Below are 6,407 nucleotides of genomic sequence, written 5' to 3'. Positions count from 1 at the left end.
TGAACAAAAGCTATTGAAAGCTATATTTCCTCTTATCTTTAATATCAGACAGTCATAAACGAAGAAATGAAACATTTCTTTTTGCCTTTCATATTGCCGTTTTCTAAATTCTTCACTGTTCGTTCAATGCAATTTGTCGCAATATTTACCTGACTGTGGGGGACAGTAGGTCTTGGTCGCTTCAGTCTCTCCGTATTCATTTATACCAGTACACACGACATCGATGCATGTGTTGGATTGGGGTCAATCGTCACCGTAGGAGAAGCTGTATCGGAAATGACGCTATCGTCGACTGCAATGAGGTACGTGTTGATTGGTGGAAATGGTTGATCTTCTGGATCCACGTGACAAGTAATGATGAGGCTTGGTTCGTACTCATCATTCTCTTGAGTCTCAAACTCTACGCTGATGATTCCTTCTGATGGCTTATCTGTTGAATTTGATTATTTGTTATGTATTGATCAATGTCCAAACCTGTATACCGGACACCAACTGGAAATAAAGATAGAGGTAACTTCATGTGATTGACTTTGCTGGTCGGAAGGGGAGTCCATTATGGTTTCAGAAAAAAGATACTCAAAATTTGTAGGGCGTTGATTTTGATTTCCACATATTCAGGAAGCACGTGTTGAATAAAACAAAGAGCAGCCGTTTACCAAGATGAGTACCTTTACATGACCAAGATTAATTATCGCTGTAACTGACAACAGGGTATACAGTATAAGTGTGGATATGCATATGGTTTCGATAATAGGAACTCAAGGTTGAAAAAAAGGTTTCTAAGAAGTAAGGATGCTTTACTGAGCATGGTAGATTTGTGATTTCACACATGCGTAACAGCGATGAGAGCGTGAATGAAAACATGTACATGAATACATTCGACTACAACGGACTAAAATCTCCGCAACGAATGCTGCATCATTTACATAACTCACAACTTTGGCCACACTGTATGAAGACTTGTTACCTCTTGGACAGTGTGTGAGAGTGGCTGAGGTCGTTCCAATCCCGTTCGTCGAGGAGCACGTGAGTTCAATACAGGCATTGGGGCGTGGTGAGAGGGATGGCTGAGGCGCTGCTTGATGACGATAGAGTTGTATTTTCAGTCCCGATGGTGTAAGTGTGGAGGTACGGGGACGGCTGATCAGTGAAGTTCACGTGACAGGAGATGACCAGATTAACCAGGTTATCCTCGCCTTTAATCTCTACAGCATCGATGGATAAGATGTTCTCTCCTGGGGGTGTACCGGGACTTGGAGTGATACATGGATTGATGGTACCGGCGGGGGACTGGGTTACACCACCTGTTTACCATTATTGAATAGAAGCGTTATTGCATCGAACATTATCCGTTTCAGACTTTAACAGATAAACCCCAAAGCTTCTTTCAAGTGTAATCATAGATCATTAAAAAATTCAAAAAAAGTCAAACTTTAAAATGGAAAACATAATGTTGATATGGGAGTCTAAGAAGATAAACACAGCTACAGATGTGCACATTTCAAATACACTATGAATCAATAATACATAGGGTTCGTATTGAGTCTTTAGACCCTAACTTTATGCAAATGTCTGCTTCACATTATTTCTATTTCGCAATAATCGATAACATGGAAGACATATTCATGAAAGTATTTTAATATTCAGGAAATCATGTAAGACTGTTCAAAGATTTTGACACTATGCAATTTGGCTAGATTTCTCGTTGAAAAGAATACAAATTGCTCAAAATCATAAAAGTTTCACAATTCTAATGATACTCTTTTTTTTTACACAACAAGCTTACCAAACACTTTTCTTCCGTTTCTAATTTGTTCATAAATTTGATTGATGAAACCAACGTTGTCACTTGCGGTACGCATTGAAGTTAATGGAGTAAGTTGATCAAACAGACACATATACTTTTACACAAGCATGGTGCCCGTCACGCAAAAATACTGTCGAAGATATCATTGTGTATAACATTGGTACATTGCATAGTCACTTTATCGAGCATACATTATACATTTGTACCTGGATAGATTACCGGGAATTCATAACAGCATGATATCTCTTTAACGACAAGTGAAAATTTATCTCTTAGGAATTGTATAATTTAGTGCAGGAAGGCACCAAATTGCATTCTTTCCAATGCTGAATTCGTCAAAATGTTCATAGATTGCAACTACCATTCCTCTTTCGAAGAAATTTAAACAAGTCTACCTAGATATTATTGCAAAAATGTAGTTCTTAAACCCCGTGACATTAAAAATGTTTTAAGAAGTATTGTTAACAGATATGTGTCACATTTGATTCCTTTCCTCAAAACTACATCTCGTGTCGAATTTCATATCAATACAAATATATGAAGAAAAAAAAACACATATTAGAGTTTCATGACCATGGTATCTCATGAGCACGTTTCATCACCATGGTATTTGATGCCTTTATCAAGAAGACACGCTTCTAGGTCTTTGGATTTGTGCCCTAGATTGAATGTACATTTGCGGGGGTTCATCATTCATGTAAATTTCGTATATTTCACATATTATGTGAATATACTAATACATGCATAAATATACAAATGTGGTGTCTGATTGTGAAATAACGACAGTATCACTGGCATATATGCACTGAAATAAAATTTATAAATTCACCTGTAACCTCCAGAATTGCAGAGCGCACAACACCGTATACATGACACTGAAGTATATCGCCGTTGTTGGTTGTCGTTGGGGTGAATGTTAACTCACTTCTTGTGTTATAGTAAGTCCAGCGATCAACTCCGTAACCCAGACCTGCATTCAAATCTGCGTTCCTAAATATTGTGTCCGCAGCTTCCTGATCTCCTGTAATACAAATAAAAAAAGATATTCAGCCCCTCAGTACTTCAGTACAACGTTTACATCCAGCACAATGATTGCACATTGACCATAGTCACACGACATCTGCTATAAATAAGAAACGGTAGCCGGGGCGGATCCAGGAATTTCGTAAAGGGGAGGCGCCTGTACAGAATTAAGGCGCACGCCCCATCTTTTTCTCCTTATTTCTTTTGTTTTAACAAAAAAAAAATGTAAAGATCTGCCACTGAGTAGTGAAAGTGAATGGTCAGAAAGAGGGACGGTGGTATATATTTCTTGAATCTGTTCAAGTCTCTTACATAGTAAGATTTTTGAACCGATAGACCAACTAGTTCATCATCTTTATCATGAATGTGACATCATAGACAACTTCAATATTAATACTTATTGTATAGCTTTTTTTATACCTAATTGTGTCATACCCGCTCCTCAACTGTTTCAGAAAAGAGAAACTGTGTAATTCAGAATTATAATGTGGGGCCATAACAGAATCGGTGCATAGCATCTTACATGTTAATGTCAAAGTGTTAAAGGGAATGTCGACCCTGACAATCATTGGTTTGTGTGAATAGAAGTAGAAAATTAGAGAAACAGGACAGTGGAAGTTTGATCAAATTCAGGTCAAGCTAAATAAAAAGTACAGATTTATTTTTGTGAAGTTGTTATCGATCAAACAGTAATTGATGATTTTATGATATCACACGCAAGCTCAATCCTTTATGTTCTGTACTGTATAACAAGAAAATTTAATTTCCCATCTATAACACATTATTGCAACCATTGGAAAAAATATTTCAGTATAGTCCATTACCTTTTAAAAGAGATTATTAAACAAGGTTGTTGATATAATCATAGGGGAAAAGAGATTTTTTTGAATTTTGTTAACATGCAACCAAAGCAAATGGAATGTGAGTTAGAATGCTGCAACACGTAATCGTAAATATCTGTTTCCTGGTCACACCGGTCAAATTTACATTCTTATTTCTTTATTCAAAGAAAAACATAAAGTTTCACGCAGTCTACTCAGTCCTCCAATTCTTCTTGTTCTACTCAAACAAACTTGATTTTCTGCTTTTAATCATCGTTTGTTCAAGCTATGATTGATTCATTGGTGACAATTCAAGAGTGAGTACATGCTGTCCCTTCTGAATTGCAATAGGAAACACTCCCTGTTTGAGAAGCCACGTCGTTGGGAAAACTTCAAGGGATTTTGATAGACAGAATTCAACGATAATTCGCATTATGAAGACGTGATCAAAATAAGATATTAGGGTACGGTTAAAATCACAACTTGTTCATATTAGATGAATTACATGTTTCAACAAATTGTATTCAGACATGGCTTCGATCAATCATGATTTCTGTATTTTTAATCGAACCAGAGTATCAAGCGAGATATAGAATAATTTGAGACAATCCTTCCATTATGATTAAAGTGTGAGGGTTGAGTGTGAGTTGATGAGACTAGTACATACAAAAAAAAAAGTTTCACCATGCAAATACCAAGGAAGATAACAACACTACTGATAAAAACAAACAAAAAAACAAAAAAACAAACCAAAGAGTATGTGATACATGAAATAAACTCACGTTCTCCAGCACATGTTACGCCTGCGTCATTATTGTGCCCACAACTGTTGGAATGGGAGCATCCCACGGAAATCGACCGCACTCTAAAAGGGAGTTTTTATCTGCTGTGGGACAGTGAATGATTTCATCTAACCAAATGGGGCCCGATCCTTCTCCGAAGTGGGCATCGGCATGGACCGAGGTAGCCCCCGAGTATCCAAGCTGTCTACACACAGCGTGAGCTGCGTTCATATCAAAACCGTTATCACACACAGTGCCCCAGACCCCGTCACAGAATATCTCTACTCGCCCTTCATGTTCGCCAGATCCTCCGACAAGTCTCACTGAAAGATGCGGAAACAACATTGGGGGAAAAAAAACTTTTTGTTGTCTCTTTTTTTTCTTTTAAATCATGAAAACTTAGCAGAATTTCAGATTTTATGGCTCACTGTAATTGAGCCTATCTGGATATACGAAATAACCGAGTACTAAGATCAAATAGAAGCTTCATGCTCCCTGACAAAGACATGTCTGAAGCTCGAGAATGTCAGGTGTTGAAATGAACTTTAATTCAAAGGCATAATTTACCATTTGCATTTACCAGTGCTTTTGAATAGTTCTAAAATGTTAGCTAGGGCTAGAAACAACCCCTGTAAAAATTTTGAATCCGTAAAATCGAAGTTAATCATGTTAAATATACAAAACGTGAAAACAGTTAAAAGAAAAACAAGTTTCCAGACTAAGCCGTCTGGTATAAAGTTACTGTTTATTGAGAAAGTACAGATATCTCCTTATATTTCAGGCTTTATCGAAAAAAATATATATATGATAGGATGTTTTGTGGCACAACAGACCTGTACATATGCATGAAATGTCATATCTTGAAAATCTTATAAGTGTCTATTCTCAAAAGTAAACAGGACCTTAAAAAATCATCATTGCCTCAATGACTTAAGAAAAAAAACACACGAGTCAATATTTTACCTTTTAGCTTGTAATGCTTCGTGCTGGCTTTGTAGCTTGAATTAATGAAATAGATGGAGTATCAATAGACATGCAAGCACATGATCAGAACTTTCATGGACTGAGAGAAACGCACAAAGACCTGTGATGTACACATTCGCTTGTGTGTTAGTTCAGGTTAACAAGAACGAATCCATATTTTTCGCTGATACTCACCAGTTCTACCATCGCACGGCCGCGAGCAGTGACTTCCTCGGTATAAGTAGGTATATATTAAGTTTGCCGATGAGCGACTTTTGCCATCTGCAAAGTCAGTGTACTCCTGGGAGATGCTGCTACAAACTACTGCAACTCGACAGCACTGGGGATATATAGATCTATGTATGAATGTCTGGGATGCATAGGATACTGTAAAACATGATATATTCGCGGCATGAATATTTCGCGAATTGGAGCCGACAGCCTTTTTCATGGCATGAAATTTTCGCGAAGTAACAACTGCCGTTCAGTGATTATAGTGTAAACAAGGACTTTCGCGGGCATTTTAATTTCGCGAAATCTTGGCGCTCGCGAAATTCGCGAAATTAAAGTGCACGCGAAAATTCCTCGCTTTACAGTATATTACTCTTACATATGTATGCATGTATGTATGCATGTATGTATGTATGAATATATGTGTGTATGTACAGTGTATGTATGTATGTATCTACGTAGGTAGGTAAAATTTGACAGATAAGATACATTGCAAAACTGCTGTATCCGTATGGATATGCAGGTAGGATTGCCTTAAACAAGCATGCATCACATTCTCATGGTTTTCTCCTATTCTATCTCCTACCCATCAAGATCTGCCACTGGACTACAGATAGTGTAATTCGTTGCTGGGGTGATAAGACCTTGTATCTGCAATTTTGGTGAAAATGAGTTTTTTGGATTAATGGTCAAATAATGAGTTAAGTGATGTCCTGTCCAAATCCCAACTGTCTTACTCCAAAAATGAAGCCACCACGGCATGTCAAAGGAAAGGCTATC

General features: G+C 37.4%; 1 long non-coding RNA gene across 1 annotated transcript; it reads right to left on the bottom strand.

The window, feature by feature from the left end:
- Window positions 1-1,144: 1,144 nt before the first annotated feature.
- On the bottom strand, window positions 1,145-4,492 carry LOC139715195 (uncharacterized). The gene is made up of 3 exons (XR_011709804.1): window positions 4,434-4,492; window positions 2,637-2,828; window positions 1,145-1,304 (listed from the first exon to the last, which is right to left on the bottom strand). It is a non-coding gene; the product is annotated as an uncharacterized lncRNA (long non-coding RNA).
- Between the last annotated feature and the right edge of the window lie 1,915 nt (window positions 4,493-6,407).

Source organism: Diadema antillarum, unplaced genomic scaffold (assembly GCF_040938485.1).
Source record: "Diadema antillarum isolate AM-2024a unplaced genomic scaffold, OU_Dant_1.0 seq00003056_RagTag, whole genome shotgun sequence".
NCBI lineage: Eukaryota > Metazoa > Echinodermata > Echinoidea > Diadematoida > Diadematidae > Diadema > Diadema antillarum.
The sequence above is the reverse complement of the archived record's forward strand: the minus strand, read 5'-3'. Positions and strand labels throughout refer to the sequence as shown.